The following is a 22,297-nucleotide window of genomic DNA, read 5'->3' on the forward strand; positions in this document are numbered from 1 at the left end:
TTTAGCATCCCCTTAATTGAAAAATTCTAAAATCTAGAATAAAATAATAGTATGTATCGTCTTTTGCCGAATATCGCGGTGCCAGCTTCGTGCGTTGTAAGATGGAGGGAAAATCTATTCTAAACGCAAGAATATACAAACTTACATTTATATAAGTTACTCTTGTCTCAATATAGTAACGTAAAGAATTATTTAACGCCAGTAACTGATTAACCAATGTAGAAAATTGCTTGACGATTCTTGGCTGGCAAATTCTAAGTAAAGAAATTCATTGCGAAAAATATTACCTCAGCCAGGGTTTGAGCCTGGACCTCCCTGCACTCTAGGCGGGCGTCTCACTAATGCACACGTGCCTCAGTGGTTGAATTGGTTGAGTCGTCAAGCAATTTTCTCAATATAGTGGGTCAATCTTTTTTAATTTAATTGAGGAGAATAGGAATTGTTGATTTTATTTTGATCTCGTCTTAGTTTTATACTAAATGAGGATCGGGTATATCCGTTTGTTATTACGTAATTGGATTATCCGCTTATGTTTAATCGGATATTTTTCTCAGTGTGAGAAAAACTGTTATTAGGTACATCCGCGCAATCATGGCGCGATGTTCCGCACGGATATTATCGAGAAGCGCTGTTCTCTTTAAACTATCTATTATATAAATTGCTAAGGTAGCCATTAATAACATTCATACATCTTAAATACTCTGGAAAATCGTAGCTCGTGTCGCGGGGAATACAAATGAGCGGAGAGACCATTTAGCGGGCACCTGCGTACCGGTCGCGCCGGGTATTAAAGGGTTAACGGTGATGCCGGGGTCTAGGACAGAGCGGAAAAAATTGGCGTTCGCGCGGCTCATTAAAGAGAGCTCGTTTACGCTAGACAGGAGTGATACGAGACACGGCAGTCCGGTCCGAATAATTTTCATAATTGACAGAGACGCTCGAGCGGGGCGGCGAGGAAGTCCTGGAAAAGTCGTGCATGCGTCGTAACATAAATCCCGGCGATAATGAGATGGATAAATATCGGTTGCCACGCACGTTTAACCGGAATGCCTTGGAACGGCACGGCCGTTCCCGGCCGGGAGAGTTATTGAATCCGTCCGGTCGCGCTTAAATCGGATGCACGATGCCGCGATCCGCTCGTTTCTTCTCGCGGGGTCCATACCGGGGGTCCCCCCCTCCCCCTCCTTCGGCTGCCGCTCGGAACGAAGCGATGATCCGGCCCGCGGCTACGCGCCGTGTACGCCGGGCACGCGGGCGTTTCATTACTCAATTAACCGGCCCACGCGCCCTACGCACCGCGAAGGATGACGACGTGCGTGTCGTTCGGCCTCTACAGGTAAATCGAGGTGGCGGCGGTATCCGCGGCGCGGATACTTCGTAAATACGGGGACGGCTCGTCGTCGGCGTCGATGATACGCGGATATTCCCGGGCAGTAATCAGCGAGTCGTGTCTCTCGCGAAATATACGTCGCGACTTGGAGCGGTCTCTCGGGGACTCGAGTGACCGGGTAGGTTGTAATAAACGAGACGTCGCGTTATTATTATCATTATTATTGTTACTCTTGTTTTGCAGCTGCCGCTGGCGATTTTAATTCAGCAGCCTTGAGACGCGAGAGGCCGGCATCGCGACAATATTTGAAGCGACAACCGTCCCCTTTGATCATGACGACGTCCGAGGGAGCGTCATTATTTCTCGAGCGATAATATTGCTGCGTCCCTAGCGATTCGCATTCTTCCGTATATATTTTTTTAATACTCAAATTATCGAATGCGATTTATCGCTTCAACTTGTTTGTGTATACAAAAAAATGTTTTATCAATGTAGGAAATTCATAATCGACGCAACTGGCAAGTTTTAATTAAAGAAATTTATTGCGAAACGATATTACCTCAGCCCAGGGCTTGAACCTCCCTAGGCGGGCGTCTCACCAATTCGACTACTCAGGCAGAAAGTGTTTAATTATTTTTCGTGAAACGCCTGTCTACGCTGTAAAAAGATTACATGCAAATTGCAATTATTATAATGAATGATATTGGGACCATCTGTTGTATTAAAGGTGTATATTTACATTCGTTCTTTTTATATCTTGTAGATAAAATTATTACCTTATATAATAAGTAAACTTCTTGCTTTTAATTGTGTAAATGTTACAATTTTTTTGTAATTTTTCATCATATATGAACAAGTATTTGCACAACAAAAAGTAAAAGAAATTTTTTGGTAAAAGTACGATACAGAAATTTATATACTTCCATTATTAACAGTGTAATCGCTACACTTATTACGTATGTAGCTTTACATACTATTTTTTACAGTGTAGTGAGAGGAGACCCACATGGATAAAAGAATGATGTTGTATCAATTGTCAGTGCAATTGAAATGAAATCGTTGAAACAACGTCAGTATTGATAAATGAAAAACATCAGAATGTTGTCTTAATAATCTGAATTTTTAGTTCAATTAAAATTGAAATCCACAATTGAGTGAATTATTTATGTTTGTGGCAGCCCGTGACATTAACGTTTAATTCAAGCAACTTTATTTCGATTAATTCAACAGCATTTTTTTCCATGCAAGTTCAAACTCTAGCTGAGGTATTATTTTTCGCAATAGACTTGAAGCTAAAATTATTTAGACACCAACACATCCTGTCGTGGCTCTTACTCCTTTATTACTTCGTATGTGTGATTTCACATTAGTGCCTTATGAATCTTATCAATTGTTTTAATTAGTTTCGCGGCGATTTTATATCTTCGTGCATCTTCGACCTCAGTCGCGGCTCGTCCCCGACTCTTAAACGTTATAATTACGCGGACGTAAATTACAAGCGTATAACTAATAATTTTCCGCAGTAGCCGATGTAACTAGGCGGGAATAATAATAAAGACCGTTAACCCTGCCGTCGCTCGTCGCGGCGTCGTTAAGCAGGCTTCACCTGGCGTCGCGGCGGCTCTCTCTTTACCCATACTGCTCGTCCCGTGACCGCGACAATTTACTCGTCGTTGCCTGTCGGGTGCTCCGCGCCCCATGACGAGAACGGGATCTTGACGAGGCTTAAGATTTTACGATGCTGTTTCCGCTAATTTTAACGAGAAACAGTTAAATGTCCCGAGCGCAGACACGAATGTTAAGGAAGCGACGTGCTTCACGGTTTCAGGACACATACGCGGCCCGCGCTATGTAGCTCATTGGTATGTTAGACCAACTATGTTTGCGCAAGTGCTCGTCGAACGTGAAATCAATGAACTTGGGGGAAAGTCTTTAGAATTGTAATCCCCGTTTGCTAAATGTGTGCGTTCCTTTATCTCCGTTAGTCTTTGTTATTACGTATATCGTTTGTTCGCGAAAATCGCAGGTGTTTACTCAACGTGCGCGACGTACAGAATTAATGGACGAATAAAATTTCTCAAGTGGTTTGAATAGTCCCACTCGATGATAACTCGTGGTGATATTAAACACGTTCCGGATAAACGAGCGAGCAAATACAAAATATGAACGAAAGGAGGTCGAGTGTCGAAGAAGTGGGCAGCACATACGCTAGCCTACTGTCATAGTTGAGCACATCAATCTCGTCTGTCGAGGCAGCTGGCAATTGTACGGTACCACGAAGCAAGAAGTACGGTACACTCGGCGTTGTTCCCGAATGGCCTTATTGTTAGTGCAATCGTCCGTAGAGGCATTCACGATTTTACTTCTCGTCCGTTAGACTCAGGAAAAAAATAGATGATAAGTAAACATCGCGCGCAAACCTTTTTACTACAAAATCTTTTTACGGTTCTTGTCTGGTTGCATTTTGGTGCGGCATTTACATACAAAGTGTTTTTATTAATTAAATAATAGTTGTATAACGTGATTTTTGAATAAAATTGATGAAATTAATAGCGCGCCAATTCTGATTAGTTTAGCGATTTTTAAAAAATAATTGAAGAAAGTAACTTACAGATTAGAAATTCCGCTAGGTTAAACAGTAAGAACGACCGTTTTGCAGATCACGGGTCAGAAATTTCGCTGGATTAACTAGCAAGTAGGTCACACACGTCGTACAATTATAATCAGTGCGCTTGCCAAGGATCGGGCTTTGCGCAAATACAAATGAATTAAAATTCAAGAGATTATAGGAATTTGTGTTAAATTAAATAATAGGATTACTTGGATTATGAGCATAAGAATACTAGGACTGTTAGGAAGATAAGTGATATTAGTCATACCAAAAAGATTTATTTAGTTGAAACAAATGAGATACGTTGAAATCATGTACTACCTTGGAATCTACTAAATTTTTATTTGCTCGTACTAAAACATTTGCTACATTTGAAGAAATAGATATGAATTTTCTTAGACATTTCGGTCTTAATCAAGTAAAATTTTGGCTAAGGTAAAAATCATTTCTTTGAAATTAAATAAAAAGTCTAGTATGGTCAAAATTCAAAGAAAATTTGTTTGATTTCAAACAAACTTTTTTCTGGGTGTAACAGGGATATTAACAAAAGATTGTTACAATTTTGAAATCATTAATAATGAAATAAATTTTAAAATTATACTATAATAAAAATTATGGCTTTCTGATCTATATTAAAGTTTATATAATAAATTGCAAAAATTTAAAATTTTTAAATAAAATAGAAATTGTAATACGAAAAATGAAAAATATATGTGCAAAGAAAAGACAATTTTTAATTATATATAAAGAATCAGCGAATGTACTGGAGTGTCTTTACGGATTGTGATCGTTTTTGTCGGAAGAAATTTTAGTAAACCTAAAATTTAATGACTATTCAGATTCCCGCAGGAGTGACTGATTTGCACAGTGGATTTAGCAAATCCACGGACTCGAATTCAATACACAACGGTAACCGTACGATGTGGTGGGCGATAGTCCAATGAATAGTTGAAGAAAAGTAGAAGTAAAAGCCAATAGCCGTCGACGGTTTGCTAATGCATTTCCGATGTACATCCGCTTTGTAATCGACATGCGAACCTTGGACAGGCCATTCCAAGACCAAGGCACCATGAAACTGATCACTCTGTTTTGAAAGCACGGTCTTGTTCTTTAGAGAGCATCTCTAACGATGTATCTCTCGAATATAAATCTTATCTCTTAGTGGGGTTCGCTTGACGAAGAGAGAATACGTTTTCGTTTTGTTTCCTTTCATTTTATAATATATTTTCGGCCATTTTTGTACTTTTATGATTCCGATGGTCAATATCAGTTTGACCGAATACATTAACAATTTTATTTAATTTTAGTTTGATATTTATAAATTTCATAAGCAAAGATAAAAATGCGCATACAACAAACGTGATTGTACTTTTTCCCGGAATGAATTTTCTTCCTTTAATTCAGTTTCTGAAGCTTGAGACGAATTTTAAAGTAAAGATTAGTTTAACGAATAATTTTGAAGTTTACTTTTCCCGTGGACTTTATACTTAACAAAGAAAATTAAAAAGAGCAGAATCTAGACTTTTTTAAAGTGACTCGTGTTTCTGTTCTGTCCTAACAAGATACATAAAAGTATCAAATTTTTAAAGCAAATCGATTTAGTTATTTTTACCTGTTTTTATTGATTTGTTGGAAACTGTAAAAAACGAATACAAATTTTCTTAGTCATAACGATTTGTCGAAGTGTAATGTAAAGCGTAAAATAATTAAACCTGAAGTCGTTTTAAAATTATTTATATCTTTCTAAGGGACTCTATGTAAAGACTGAAGATACGTATGTTTGCTTATTCTATCTAACACAAGTTGCACTTTATCGATTGAAAGTTAAATTAAAATAAAAAGTTCATACGGATATAAAACACAGGAATCTTGCGGCTTTTTGTTTTTGAAGTTTAAAGAATTGTGAATTTTTTCAAGTTTAATTTGAGTGATAGCTTTGATCAAATTTTTACAATGCCAAAGATTATCTTTTATTCATCTTCTCTAATCTATAATAGGTACTAGGAATAAAAAGCAACGGCAAAATTGAATTTCTAACATTGAATTAAAGGAATCATGAGCAAAATTACACTGTGTGCAAGAATGTAAGTTAAGTTTTGAATAAAAATAATGAATAAAGATATTGGATTTCCAGTGTATTATATTATAACATACCCACCCACAAATAGAACAAGTATTATTAAGCAAAATAGTGGATAGAGAAATAGCAAGGCTGACGAATGAAATGAACGATCGGTTGTAAGAAACTGCCGGTCGTTCGTGAAATGTAGACAGGCATCGCAGGCGGATAAGACCGCGGGGTGGACAAAGTATATCTGTCTTGGAAATACGGTGACGCGCGCTCAATGCGAGGAGCAAAAATCGGGAACACGATATTCCACTTGGCGCGCTGGACCCGTCCACGGTTCAGCGCGGTGTGCCACGGCCGGTTAAGAAATTGAAATCGATTTGGTGGATCCCTCGCCTCGATAGCCGTCGCCACCGCGGCCACCGCGTCAATGCCGGACGATTTGCCGCTAATTGAGATTAATGCCGGCCGCGAATTCCTCAAGGTAAACGGAAAGTCCGACGTAGACGGGATAACTGCGGCGATGGCTATCTGGTACAACGGTCCGCGTTGTAACAAGACTCGTGCGTACTTAACTGCTCCCCGGGACGAGGGACGAGTACTGATAACTGCCACGGCGGACGTGCTGTGCGTGCCTGTGTACCTGTGTGCCCGCATACCCGAGAGTGAGAGAGAGAGAGAAATCGAGAGAGAGAGAGTCGCCCTCGCAAAATCTCCGGTATCTCTTATCGAGGAACGAACCTTTGCTACCTTTGTCAATTTTCAATTCACTTTGCGGCTGATCTTCCTTCTTGCGCTGAGCGATAAAGCTGTATCGATGTAAGGATTGTTAATCGGGGCTTTTGTTGTCAACGCGAGCGCGAAATAACGTGCTTTCGACATTATTCTGCATAAATGGTGTTGTAATGGCGCACGGCTAGACGAGAGAGAGATTCTAGCAATTGGCTCCGCTTCGACTAGCGTTGCCAGTAAAACTTGGCGCTCGTGTAATTCAATTCCCTCGAAACACTGTTATACCCCACGCGTGATCGATAAGGCTGCGGCTATGGCGCACGGAATATGCATCGGAAACTGGATCGCTCTGACTGAATTTGGGACAAATGTTAGAACTGACCAAATATATTGGGGGAAATGTAGGAGAGAACGAAACGCGATAAAATAGCGTAAAGTGGAACTGCACTTATAACGTAGCTCGGAAAAAGCTTTCTACTCTAATCTTGTTTTTCGAATCTAAATTAGGCACGAAGGAGAGTTGGCAAAATAACTGACGACAGTTATTCAGTCATGGATATATGATATAATAATGTTAAATTAAAATATATGAAGTAAAGGAATTTGCAATAATCTTTAAACTACCTTAACAATGCAAAGTATTCTGTGACGATAGTAAAGATTCAATTGTTATATCATCAAATTGTAAACCTGTCAGATTAGCTCGGTGCTGCTCCACATTTGCAGCCCACAATAATTACTCTTTTCAATTTTCGAGCGCATAAATCTCCTCCCAGTCAAAAGATATAATCACGACAATCGGGGATAAAGAGGCTCGCATGAATCCCGCAGATCTCAAGAAGATCAATCAGTGATCTTACCACGCTTCTTTGTACGTTCTGTCCCCTTTCCCTTAGAATCCGTCTCAATCCTCGGGCCAACCGTGTCGTCGTTGCCGTCCAAAATGGTTTAATCACCGTGATTAATAATAATCTCGACTTTATCATTAGCGTTTTTTTCCGAACCGACGACAGCGAACCGCTACCGACCGAAAGGGAGGAGCGCGGCGCATCTGCGACCTTGGTAACCTCCGTGGCATCTAATTAGTCCGGCCGCCTCTCTGCCCGCGATGCCGCAACGGCGACGGCGATGGCGTCGGCGACGTCGGCTGCAGCGCGGATGAACGGCAGTATTTCAGTGCTCGACGATCTTCTTCATGGTAATAAGCGAACAAGACTGCGGCAGCGAGTGTCAGCAAAAACTAGTTTATTAATATGGATAGCACGTTTGGTGTAATCTACATCCTTACCTCCGCCGTGACGTCGCCATCGCGACGTCCATCCGGGTCTGTCCTGTCGTTCTCTTTGGTACGCGAGAAAAACGACGCGTTGAAGAGAGTGTCCTTGCCGTCGACTTTTTCTTTTACATATCTGATATGATTATCTGATAGACCACTCGACCTACTCGCTGCAAAATGTTCGCGACGTATAGATGGGTATCGCGCAACTCCGGATCGCCAGATCGATCACTGTATTGAAAACGATGCGTACGATTCGAGAAGCCCGCCGATCTCTACTTCGGTACGATTGACGATACGCTATCACGTTTATGTGCTACACTTCTTCTGGTGGTTCCTCCTGCTGTTTGAAATCTTTGAGACTAGCCGCTAAGATGCTCAAAGAAGCGATTTACCCGTGCGAGATACGTGCTCGTAAAGTTTTATTTTCCCGCTCAATCTCGTAAAATCTTTAAAAGGGTATAGTACGCATATTCTAGAAGCTCCCGTTTGAGTGTCCAATAAAAACTATCTTAATTATAATCTTGCTCATCATAAAATCGTTACGTAATAATCTTTAATAATATATTCCGTAATATGCGCCTCGTCTTTTCACTTACCAGACTTACGACTTTTTGTTTGCCGGTAGCTTTTTGTTTGCGTTACAAACTCCAAGTTTCCCCACAAAAGTTGTATTTACGTATAAATTATCGCCGAAATTATCGCAGCTGCTTTCGGTTTTATAAACAGCGAGAAAGCGTGCGAATTATTCGGCTTTCACATTTTATGCAGTTTTATCAAGAGACGTTGGTCTCGCGTCAAATATAAGCGCAGTAGACCGCGATCTTTACGCGAGCCGTCAAATTGAGGGACCCGCCTCGGATTATCGGATCATCTCACAATCGGTAATGGCTGAACCGATCAAGTTCTGAGTAGGATCGATCCTGGATCAAGTAGAAGACACACATACATGTACAGTCATCGGCAATGAATCGTTTCGCGAGAGGGGAAGTGACTTGTTTCTCCACTCTAGCGGATCGAATTATAATCAACAAGTGAGGGAACAATAATTCCCCTCTCGCGAAACGATTTATTGCTGATCGGTGTACGTAAGCACGTACAAAAGAGAGAGAAAGAGTTTGATACTTGTAAGGTAGGAGGCAGTTAACATTCGGTTTAGCAGCGCCGAGTTGCTTCGTAAACAAAATTCTTGTGTATCAGAACCGATATGTGCACTTAGGCACCGGCATAGTTTTAAGCTTAATTTATACAATATAGCCTTGTTTTTTCAAGTTAAATTCCGACATCGGGCGAGTCGTAAAGACGAACGACACTCCGTGCTGTTTTATCATATAACGTAAGTGCGTTTCATAAACCACAAATGGCAATTCCTGAATTGCGATCTAAGACAGGAACTCGTAGTTAGCAGGTAAATGACTGGAGAATATAAGCTGCGCGTATTAAGCCAATCTGCACGTCACCACGTTAGATAAAACTATGCAAAACGCTCGCAGGAATAGTCGTTCTCTCGATAACGCTAATTATAATGAATTATGGTAATAGCATTTTTATGGTACAAGACATCCTATATGAAGCAGGACTGCTTCTTCATGGCAAAAGAAAACAAATAATAATCAGGAAATTATTACAAGAAAAATTGCAAGGCAGAAGATTTTAATTGTATAATTGCAAGAAGATAACAAAAATTTATGTCTACACGGAGAGAATTTTCTCTTAAAACATTCTCTGAAATGCCATGTGTTGACTAGCAGTATACATTTTACTAGTAAATTTCTATGGTAAGATTTTAAACAACTCTCATAAGATTCTCTGAAATGCCGCGTTGTCCCACGATTATATAATTTTCAGGATAAATTTTAAAAGAATATTCTCTCCGTGTGGACACAAATTTTTGTTACCTTATTGCAATTGTACAATCAAAAATTTCTGCCTTGCAATTTTCCCTTTAATAATTCCCTGATTTCCTAACAATAAATATAAATACTTATGAAATTCATGTTAAACTTTCAAAATTCTCTGAAATGCCACGTTGTCCCACGATTATATAATTTTCAGGATAAATTTTAAAAGGAAATTCTCTGTACATATTTTGATTATTTATGCAACAAAGATATCTATAAACAATGCGTTATACAGAAATATACTCGATAAGCATCTATACATTCCATACAAAGCGAATAATGTATTCATTTTAGTTAAATTTTTAAGCAGTTCTTAATTTTCAGTATTTTGTCCCGTCGTTTGGTTAAAGCGAAACTGATTATTACTGGAAAATAAAACTGAAGATATGTTAACATGTTATTCTTTTAAAATGACACATTCCCTCAAGGCTCAGTATCCTATACAAGTTTTAATCTTTTATTTGCATCTAATGTGCAAATTCGATGGCTATAGATTATGCGATGTCGTGTCGCGAGCATACGATAAGAGATCGTGCAGCGTCCAGGTTTGTAATATATTCGGTCGATACCCGATCGAAACAGGTGCACGTGAGATCAGAGGCGCGCAAAAATAACGAGAGAGCAGCTCCGTTTCCCCGATAAGCGCGCAGCCGGACCTACTTCGCGAGTCAGCCAGAGGCCGGAGCGCCAGCCGTCGTCGGCGCCAGAGCACCGCGAGTGCAATCTACAACCGAATGCTCTCACGCCAATAAATGCTTTTAACGACGATGCAAGGCGGCGATGCGCGAGCGATCTTCCCCGACGCGGCTGTCCGATTCTCCTCTTTTTGCCAAGTGAAACGGCGTTTATGCGAAAGCGAGCGACGGACATTCCCGAGTCTTTGTTCGCGGGAACGACGCGTCGGACCCCGAGAAAAAGGTGTCCACGAGGGAGCGACTCTGCGCGGCACCGATCGTGGAACAATATTTGCAAAGCTAATCGTAATACGCGAGGCTACCGTCTCCGTCCTCTCTTGACAGCGTTTTTCCTCCGTGTTTCAGCATCTCGCGCGTAAAGGAAACGACACTTTACCGACTCGCCGTCTCATTCGGGCTAAAAGTGACCGGCACGTTCTAGATTAAGAAAATGTTGGCATTTTTATACGATTAAATGTCAACGATGCGTGAATTAAAGCAACATTATCTGTACCGTAGCGTACAGAGCAATATCTGTAACCAGGAATTAAAGTTCGGTTATTTCCCGATTCCTTTTGTGTACAAGAATGAAATTTTATTGTAACTGAAGTAACCGTACAAAACAATCCATTACAGCTTCATTTGGTATCACAATGTTCTGATAAATAACGGTAAAAATGTGTAATGAATTGTACAGAGTATGGAGAAGAGGGTGTTGTATTAAATGCTAATAACATGTAAAACAATTGGAAATCGTTCATCGATAAATACGTGAATTTGCTGACGACAATAGGTTTGTTTTCTGTTCCTGCACTAATGAACTAGTGCAATAAATTGGAGTAAGACAAGTATATTTTTTCTCATTCTAGCTTACTGCACTAGTTCACCAGTGCAGGAACGGAAAACAAGCCCAATGACTCCATCTAAACGAAACTGTGTTGTATGTCGGAAAAGGAATCGGCGTGCAGGACAGGTGGAAACGTTACGTCAATTCACATGTTAGATTAAAATTATTGGACTACCTACATCTTGCTCGGACCAAAAGAGCGTTCCCGTTATTCGATAAGGAATTGTGTGTCAAGAGCCTCCATTCTTTTATTCGATTTATTAATATATAACGCATTGCCCCGACAAGGGTTCAGGGAAAATAAAGTAGAGACTTAGAACACACGTATATGTCGACGTTAAAAAAAAAAGAGTCCGCTCCGTAACTCAGATTTTGTATCATAATTGACCACTTAATTACCGTTTTATGCAATTAGCAATTTTCGCGTGACACGAGGATGTTGATGATCATCAGCTCCGATGTCATTATGCGTATGCTCGTTTATTGCTTGATTATCGGTTATGCGGCGATTAACCGTGGACTTGTTTATCCCGCGGCGTTGCGAAATATTAATTTATGTTGTTTTTCCGCGCGATCTGAATGTAAATTACCCTTTACGGTCGTAATGGCAAGTGCGTCCGATAACAAACCGTTCTCACCGCGGGTAGGCGTTTATCTCCGACTCGCGCCTTTCGTTTTCCCCAATCCTCACAAATCAGACGATTGATCTTTCCACTCCGTTCCTTCGTCTCCTTTTCCCGCCTCCGCGACGATCTGCTTCTTTAATCCGCTCGTTTGCGAACGCGATGTCGCCTTATCGTTTAAACCGGAAATTAAGCGGATACACCCATGGAATATTATCCGTACGCGATAATCGTCGGGTAACTCAATTCGTCCAAGGCAAAAACGCCGTGATCGGAAGCGAGTGACGAGGCACGTAGGTGGTTACGTACGCCTGGACAAGTTTGCCAGCGGACATAAAAGGTAACGCCGTGAGATAAACTCCTTCTCGCATGTGTTGTCATGTCAATGACTTCGTTCAGAGCGGACAAAATCCAGAAACTGGAAGCGAGGATACATAGCGAAGATGCCTCCAAGCGATTCTATTAGAATAATCATGTTTAAAATGTTATTTAAAAATGTAAATGTATACATAGTTGCGTTTCATCAATTTCTATTTTCTTAATTAATAATTTAAAACAGTTGTCAAGACTAATATTGAGTAAAGTCTATATAGATATGTCATTACGAAGATTATTATTACCATAATTATTATAGCCTGTGATGTGATATATCAGTTACCTATGAAATTTGATTGAAAAACCGGTCACATTTTTTATCGGATATATATATCCGTTTGTTATTACGTAATTGGATTATTCGAGTATATTTAATTTTCTCAGTGCAGGATCCAGCCCGACTAAAAAAAGGTACACCCTCTTCTAACCAATTGTAAAATATATTTCTCCCCATTAAAATGTTTTCCAGTGAAAAGTTGGCGAACTATCGGTTCCATTATTGTTCTACCTACACGCCGCTCTGGATTCGCCGTTTCAGATTCCGACGGATACGAGAGACACAAGTCGCGCGGAAAAAGGCCCACGGTCGACTGGCGCGCGCGGCGATGCGGTTCGCGCCTTCCTCAAGGTGCGACGCGCGGGATCGCGTAAATCATGCCGGGCAGGCCGTGGCACCGTGCGAGAAGTGCGCGCGGGAACTTCGCCTTCGAGTTCGAATTTACGATTCTTCGCCGGCGAAGATAACCGGAGATAAAGTGTACTGGGAGCGCGCGGAGTTATGAGGCCGGAGCGGAGGCATTCAGTCGGCGGGATAGCGCCGCGAGAACGCGTGCACGTGTTGCGGGACCGGGCGGTGCATCATCGCGGTGGCGCGTACCGATCCGCGGCCGAGCCGCGTAGGTAGGTAGCTGGGTCGCTAGGTAGGTGGGTTCGGGTGTGGAATTACCCCGTTCGTACTCTTCCCAGGCCGGAGGTTTACGGCCTGCACCGCGCGAAACGACGGCGCCGCGCCGCCGCGTGTACGCGCGGCGCACGCAGTAAAATCCGAAACCACGTCGATCGTCTGGTAAAAATAGCCGACGAGTGGTTGCCGCTTATCGCGCCGTCGCGCGTAAAAGGATCCGCCGTTTAACGCGGCCGCGTGTACAAATGCGTTCCCAGCGGCGACCTGACCCGGCAATAAACTCGTCGTTAAGCCGGACACCTCGTGTATTCCTCCTGCTGCCTCGATATTCAATTTGACCGACCGCCAGGTCGGGATATTCAATGCAATTGACACGCCATAGTGCCTGAAGTTGCGTGGAGAATAAATTACGCGCGTAATCGCACAATTGATTGGTACGATGCCGTTTCACCGCGAATGCGAGTAGCATTATGTTCCTCGTGACCGCGTATTAGTATAATAATTGCACATTGTAAACGTACACCTTTATCCATAATCGTGTACACTCGTCCCTGGATTCACGCGGTATGTTTCATACGCGGTTCTTGCGCTGCAATAATCCCTTTGTCTACAACGAAAGCGAAATTAAAATCATCAACGTTTGATTAATAAAGGAACAAAGTGGTTCTCTGCGTTTTTCCGAAAAAACAGATTTGCGTGGTAGATAAAACTGTAATTTTTTTTCAAAATCAGGAAAAACGCCGAGGACTACTTGGTTTCTCTATTAATAAAACGTCGGCTGTTCAAATTTTCAATTCATTCTGTTGAATCGTTTACGAGAAAAATTGGAAGCGGCTTTCATAACGCGAGGGACGGACTTTTAAAGCGGGATATGTTCAATTTAGAATTATACGTTATTTAAATGACACTGTCAATAGATAATTCCGTTTCTAGATCGGTCCGAGGTGTTAAAAATTTTAATTGAAATCGGTCTTCGAACTATTATACGTCGAGACGTTTGATATTAAAATGAACCGTCGGCTAGGAAGTGGGAACTACGGTATAAATTATCGGGAAAGAAAAGTCAACCGTGAGATCGAGAGGTGAGGAAAGATGAATACATTACGTCCGCGAGAGATTATCATATTCGAGACTTTTCGTTAAATTGAATTTCAAGTATCGCGTTCCACCTTCGCGCAGTCGCTTCCGTGTCACGATAACAATTCGCGAGTGCCTCCCCCGGGTCTCGTATTACCATTTGCATGAGATGTATAGATCCCGCGGAGGAACTGGACGAGTACAAATTCCGAATGACGACGGCGTACCGTTACATTAGCGCGATACGCGGACGAGCATCATTACGTCCGTTCTCCTACGTCGTCGTGGACGGTCGATCGCCGGGAATGATAGAGGGCAAGGGTGCTTCCTCAAAATGCGTTATTGCCGTCTCTCGATCGTATCCTCCCCCCCCTGTCCGGGCCCCGGAGTAATAGAGAGGAGCATCCTGCAGTCAGCGGGAGTCTGACCCCCGGATCACGACTTACGAATAATAGCCGAGAGCGCGCGCGGGGCTCGTCTATCCCCGCGGATGCATCGATCTTGCGCCTACTACTCTCATCCTTATAAGTCGCATGCCAATATCCCACAGTCCAGGAACTCATTATCCCGCGCCTGCCTCAAATCGCCCACGTCCGAAACACATTACGTCCAACGTATGTGGCGTCGTGCGAAAAGGTCGAAGGCCAGAGACAAATTTCTTATCGGCGTCGCGTACACGGACCCCCCTTTCGCTTTCTCATGCTGTTCCCCCGCGCGTTTCCCACGTTCGTTCGCTTTTCCTGTAAATTCGTTATTAAAACAAATAACGTACGTTATCTTTTTCTTTCTCCGGAACCTGCGGTATTTTGTAATGCTTTTACGTGCATTTAACGACCGGTTTATGGATGTTTAAGTAAACGCACGGCTTGTCTCAAGGAATTAGCGTTGAAGAATCTTTAAAGACGAAAGACTTTAGCGCATAAAAGTTACTTAGTAATTCAATGAATTCATTAATTGATCAGTACACTGAGAAAATGAAGTTTAGTCGGCAGTATTTCTTCAGTTCAAATGTATATGTTTTTAAGTTGAGCATATATTTTCATGAATTGACGAATATTTTTACGGTATCGATGAATATTTGCTCGACAGCCCGTGATCGCCGCCTACAGTTGAATCAAGGAAATTGCCTTTCTTCTCAGTGTATGATTTTGTTTTAGTAAATTTACTGAATCCTTAGCAATTTTTCATGAAGTCTCTTGAGTTTTGTAGGCAAACTCGGTTATCGTGTAAAATTACCGAGACACCACTACACTGATAGATAAAAATGGTTGCAGTTACCACAATCTCACTATAATTTATAGTCATTTTAGGAGCCAGCCACATTTTTATCATTCTTCCAACTACGTAAGTTATGGCTGACCCAACAGTATATTACAATTCTCATAGACACAATATTGATCCATGCAACTTACGATATGGTTGTCATAATGCACCAAAACGAGCTTTTAATTTGGTAAGGTGTACTATAAATATTGCAATAATAACCGCAAGTAAAATTTCGAATAACTATGTGTAATAGTAATACTCGTATTTATAATGGAAATAATATTCCCCGCTTTTTACAATATTATACATACATGTATATACATTGCGTTCACTATGCTCATTGGTTACATTACTTTGCACTCATAAAGAATAGTACAAGAAAGCATCTTTCAAAGAAAAGATAAGTAATCTTATACAAATAATAAATATATAAACTTATCTGTATTTATAAAACCCTATGCGGTTTTCTCCTTACGAGAAAGTCTTAAGCGTCGTCTACAATAACCGGCGTAAGCGTGGAGTAAGAAGTAAGAGTAGGAGTAACGTTTTTGGCGTAAGCTGTTTACGCCGACTCAATCTACAATACGGTGAAGTAGGTGTTTTGTAGGCATGCGTGAAAAGGCGTAAGAGTAAGAGTAGGCGTAAGAAATAATAATAAGAAAAAAATAATTCATTTCGCTTACGCCCTTACTCCAGCTCTATTAAACCGGAAGTAGCTCTCTTACGCCTACTCTTACTTCTTACTCCACGCTTACGTCGGTTATTGTAGACGACGCTTTATACCGCGAGTCCCTATAGCGAGGACATTCCAAATCACTTCACTTTTGTTTACCATGTGATTAGTAAGGTGGATGATAGATATGTGGTTAAGTTTACTATTATCGTGATTGTATTGTATAAAAATAATTAACTAATTTACTATTCATTACTTGGATATGTTAACAGAATAATAGTTAAAAGCTTATATTTAATAATAAATTTTTTAAATAGTTGGCATCACTGTGTCTATATGGTTGCTATTACTAATATTATACACTTAGTCCAAAAAAAAGCGGTACACCTAAAATTTGTCAAAAAGTTACCACATTTCGAATGACGATAACTACGCGAGTAATAATGATAGAAACGTTTTTCAAAAAAGAAATGAAAGCTTGAAGTTTCTACTTTAAGAATCGATGCATCAGAGTTTTGCGAAATGATTTTTTTCAAAATGGCGGATGACAAAACGAGAGCATGCGAAATTGAAACATTTTCGTCCGAGTTTGCGACGATTCATGGCGAGAAGCAAGTGTTGCAACTTAATGGGATAAAAAGCATGCGATAGTACAGAGTCTCCCCTTCAAAATGCTTTTTTACTCCTTTCGATACGATGATTTTTCGCTGAGATATGTGCATTTGAATAAAAAGGCCGGTTTTTACTTTAAATGAGCATATCTCAGCGAAACATCATCGTATCGAAACGAGTAAAAAAGCATTTTGAAGGGGAGACTCTGTACTATCGCATGCTTTTTATCCCATTAAGGTGCAACACTTGCCTCTCGTCATGGATCGTCGCAAACTCGGACAAAAATTTTTCAATTTTGCATGCTCTCGTTTTGTCATCCGCCATTTTGAAAACAATTATCTCGCAAAACTCTGATGCATCGATTCTTAAAGTAGAAACTTCAAGCTTTAATTTCTTTTTTGAAAAACGTTTCTATCATTATTACTCGCGTAGTGATCGTCATTCGAAATTTGATAATTTCTTGACAAATTTTACGTGCAACGCTTTTTGTTGAACTGATTGTGAGTGTAGTAATAATTACTATAAAAATGATATTCCTGACTATAAATATTTTACTACACAATTATAGTTTCAAATACTACGTATTTTTCTATCAGTGTAGGAATTTATTAGTGTATTTTAATCATGTATTTAGTAACGTATTTAAATTGATTCTTTTTCAAGATGCACGTTTGTTTTAACAACAAACAACACGCGTGTGAAAAATATAAATTTCCATATGAAGACAGGCAACAACAACAGCAACGGGAGATACGGTACACGCGTGAAATATGAGACGAAGAAAGTGGCGACGTATTCGTTGAATGTAAACGGGATGTCGCTGAATTTTATTTCTATAGAGACACGCGCCAAGGCGACGTCGCGCTGATTTCTCAAGCGCGAAAATTGCGACGATGTGTATTCGTTCGGCTGCTTGGCGAAAATTGCATTCTCGTCGGGAGATAAAAAAGAACGGGATCGTGAGTGGAAAGCTCGCGGAGGACGGGCACTCGCGAGGAGCACTTGGCCGCCCGGACGGAATTTCTCCGCGGGCCAGCGGACAGCGACAAGCAGTTCACAATAGATCCTCGCAGCTTCTCCGGCTCCATGTAATTTCGCTCTGGCGGGGATCATTTACCGTCCGCGGGGCTACGGGGTGAGGCGATATTACGCGGAATCATCGTTAAAGCTCTATCATTCTACGGTGAACAATCTCAAAGGCTCGGGCGGATGGGCGCTTCATCCTTTATCAAGGGAGTGATCGATCTCATTTTCTCTCAATTTCACGTCGGTTGGTAATGCACTCGCGTACACGCACGTGCAGCGCGATGCTCCTCTCTTTCAACGAGATTGCTGTGCAGATGTTTAAGTGGGGTCGATTCAATAAAAATCACTTTTCCGCATCGCGGTATCGAAGGAAGGATCGTGAGATTGGTATAGCCACTTGCCGAGCGCAGCGAAAAATTCCGGCTGCTTTCTGACGATAGTCAGGACTAGGAATAGTACCTAATGCAATTAATTCCCTCCGCGCTCTACGCACGGTGCAGTTATATCCTCATCAGCGTTGCAACGATGCAGTTATGTTAACGATAAATCTTAATTTAGTAAACATTAGCGATAATAAATTTAGCAAGCATGGACCTTTTTTCGCAAGGACCGGATACAAATTGCTTCTTAGCGACTGAGAAATTTATCGTTAATCGAAGCGAATGGAAGTTAACGAGTTTTTCAGCTTAATATTTTACACTCGAGTCCTCCTCTCGCTCGTTATTATTGTATCAGTAATAACGATCAGTGGAGTTTCTTTCGAACTTGACCAAGTCCAACGGATCAGTTCCGGCCTTGGTCGCGGGCTGCAGAGATCGTTTGATATCTCAAAGAGGATATTGCAAGCAGAACGGAACGCGCGCGGTCCGACAGAATTTCGCGATTTTACGCTCAGCCGCGGAATTGCGGTCGTTACGCGTCCCCGCTTGAATAATGCCCGCGAGTAGATATCGCGCTCGCCGAGCACTTAGTCCGGTCGCGTCTGGCGAATAAAGAGCACAGTTACGCACATGAATGTCTCGGTGCCGGATGAAATACCGCCCTGTTATCCGACTCGCGCGAGTCTCTCTCTCCGCATTGAACGTGAGAGTAAAGTTGCAAGGTGTATACTTGACGCGGGCGATAACTTCGTCACGGGATCGAGCACCTCCTCTTCCACGCATCGTGCTGATGTTCCATTCCATTCTCGTTCGGTCGGAAACGACGCGACAGGATCGTTTGATCGCCAGTTAGAACACGCCGTCTGTAAATGGAGCTTCTTTATTGGAGAGAGGTTCCGCTCGCGCGAGGATTAAACCCATATTCGTTTAAGAATAGTAGAACAGTTCATTGATTAAACATTGCTTCAATATTGATTATATCGGAAGTGCATTGGCCAACGTTTCCCAATGGAAAGTCGATAAGGCCATGGAATAAATGCACATGTTGCACGATAGCAATTATGCAGAGGAAAGTCCTCTATCACGAGATATGGTCCTAATATGAGACAGGGTTGCTGCTAAATTAAGGTATTATCCGTTGGCTCCACCAAGAATTTATTGCTCTTGGTGTGAAATCTCTGTTTAGTGGAAAATTCATTGTTGTAACGTGTAATCGTTGCGGCAAAGGATTTGTTATTGAATTTGGATGTTGAAAACCCATCTTATAATAAGGGATTTTTCTCTAATATTAGATTTATATTGAAAGTGCATTGGCCAACCACTGTATGGCCATGTAATGTGAATATTGATGCAATATTAGACCAATATTGCTGATTACACCCAGATAAAAGATTTGTTTAAGTTAAATAAATGAGACTTTGAAGAAGTAGATGTGAATTAATTCTCTCTTAGAGAGTCCAGTCTTAATCAAATAAAGATTTGGTCAAGAAATCATCTCTTTGAAATAAAATAAAAATCTAGCAAGGTAAAAATTCAAAGGAAATTTATTTGATTTCAGAGAAACTTTTTTCCTGGGTGCATATTGTGTTAAATAAGAGGAGGCGTCCATCTTGCAATATTGGAATGTTGGGATTAGATTTACGTTATTTCCCAATATTGCGCCAATGTATTGTTGCGTTACCAGGTAAAGAAATCATTTCTTTGAAATGGAATAAAAATCTAGCAAGGTAAAAATTCGAAGGAAATTTATTTGATTTCAGAGAAACTTTTTTCCTGGGTGCATATTGTGCTAAATAAGAGGAGGCGTCCATCTTGCAATGTTGGAATGTTGGGAATATTGGATTTACATTATTTCTCAATATATTGTTGCGTTACGAGGGAATCTATATAACCGGAACGAAATGGCACGATTCTAATACTCTGGAACACAGTATCCCAAGAGGGAAAAGAAGGGGAGAAAGAGAGTGGGCAAAATCTCGCTTCTCGACCGACGAAATATAATAACGTTAATCCGATGCCATATAGCGCGCAGGTAGCGGCACCGCCACATATTCCGGCAGACGCGACTCCCGCAGCGTAATGCAACCTTGTTGCATTGAATAACCGCGGGATCCCGTACGTGCACAGCGGACCGAAACGTCGTCGCGCCGCATGTAGCCATATATTCGCCTCACGGCGTCGCCCACGGCATAATCCTGACACGCGCACAAATTTCCTTGCCTGCCTCCTGCGAGCTCGCGGATAACTTTTCCGTTTCCAGGGGAATGCTATACGGCGCCGCGATTGCGTTCTCGACCCTAGCGGGATTAAGGATGCGGTCCCGCACAATGCACGACGCTCGGCGTGTTTAGTATTTAGCAATGCTCGTAAGTTTAGGATTACGGATCCACGGAGTTCGTCCTGCCCACTGCGAAAGATGTAAACCGAGACATTGTGGAACATTTAATGCCCAATAAAACGCGCTCAATTCACCGGGGACCAATCCGCCAACTCGCCGAGGATTTATAATGAAGTCTCTCTTACGGTACAGAGACGTTTTTGCTTAATTAAAGTGCTTTTACAGTATATCACGTTTCTTGAATACGGTAACTGCTGGAGTCACGCTTATTGCAAATGGTAATTTAGTATGCAAGGGGCATTGGGTCGGAGCAATTCATAGTCGATTTCCTTTGAACATGGAACTGTATTTATGCGGCATTGAATATGTACCGAGCAGAGTATTGTTAAAAATAAACGCGACAAACGCTCGTCGTAAAAGCAAACGAAGGGAGGCCAAGTATACGAGCATTACTAGGTGTTGTAAATACAGTACCGTGCCTAATTATTATGGACAGCTTGCACAGGTGATATTTTCTTAGATCTCAACTACTTGAATGGCAATTGAAACGAATTATACACAAGTATATTACTTTACTTCTGTATAAAGTTTTAATGAGTTAACCCTCGTTGGGTTCACTTCCTGAAAATCGCGTAATGTGGGAATCACAGGGACCCCTACAACTTTTATTCGGGTCATTTTCCGTGAAAGTGTGTACTTCTGGAGATAATACGGAGGCCCCTTCTTTCCGAATACCCTGTATACTAGTCTTACTCTCTAAAGTTTTTGAAACAAAAATAGAGCTTTGGAGTGAAGTATTTCTTCCAATGGAGTTCCAAAAACTTTAGAGGGTACAACATCTTCCGCGTGGCTGTCAACAATGCCCACGCCCAGAAAAATGTTTGTTTGAATTTGGACCTCACTAGACTTTTATTTAATTTCAAAGAAATGATTTCTTTACCTTAACCGAAATGTTATCTGATTGAGACTGGAATCTCTAAGAGAATGCATATCTATTTCAGCAAATCTAGCGGATGTTTTGTTAGAAGTAAATAAAAATTTAATAGATTCAAGAAAACATGATTTAAACGTATCTCATTTGTTTAACATAACTAAATCTTTATTTCTGGGTGCAAAAATTCAATCACAACTCTTTTTTCGATTATACGATCCGAAAATGAATTTTCCGCTAAATAGATTTTATTCCAGGAGCAATCAATTCACGGTGGAATCAACAGATGATGCTTTAATTGAGCAATTTAAAATCGATAGTCCAATTAGTTAGGGGGTTCAGATTGATGCAGTTAGTCATCGAGATTCTGTTCAATAAGTAGATGAAATAGCCTCTTATTTTCTGGTCAAGGGTATTATTTAACCCTTTGAAGTATGGTGGTAACCCACGCTCTAAGAATGGGGTTATCAGAAATGTTTCATTTATCAAATACCATTGGAAAAGCGTTTGAATTTCAAACACTTGTATAAAAGTGATTAACTTTCAAACACGACTGATATCAAACATTGCAGAATCTTATAATATTGTATTGCTACAACCAAGCACTAGTCAAATTAAACAGATATGTACGTGTGATTCTCAAGCGGAATCGA

The 22,297-nt window shown here is 41.0% G+C and overlaps 1 long non-coding RNA gene across 1 annotated transcript; it reads left to right on the forward strand.

Annotated features, from left to right (window-relative positions):
* The first annotated feature begins 18,864 nt into the window (after positions 1-18,864).
* Positions 18,865-21,651, forward strand: LOC105564562. The gene is made up of 3 exons (XR_001009130.1): positions 18,865-19,503; positions 19,934-20,059; positions 20,136-21,651. It is a non-coding gene; the product is annotated as an uncharacterized LOC105564562 (long non-coding RNA).
* Positions 21,652-22,297: the final 646 nt, after the last annotated feature.

This window comes from Vollenhovia emeryi, unplaced genomic scaffold, assembly GCF_000949405.1.
Source record: "Vollenhovia emeryi isolate VEMERY1.0 unplaced genomic scaffold, V.emery_V1.0 DF939162.1, whole genome shotgun sequence".
Classification (NCBI taxonomy): domain Eukaryota; kingdom Metazoa; phylum Arthropoda; class Insecta; order Hymenoptera; family Formicidae; genus Vollenhovia; species Vollenhovia emeryi.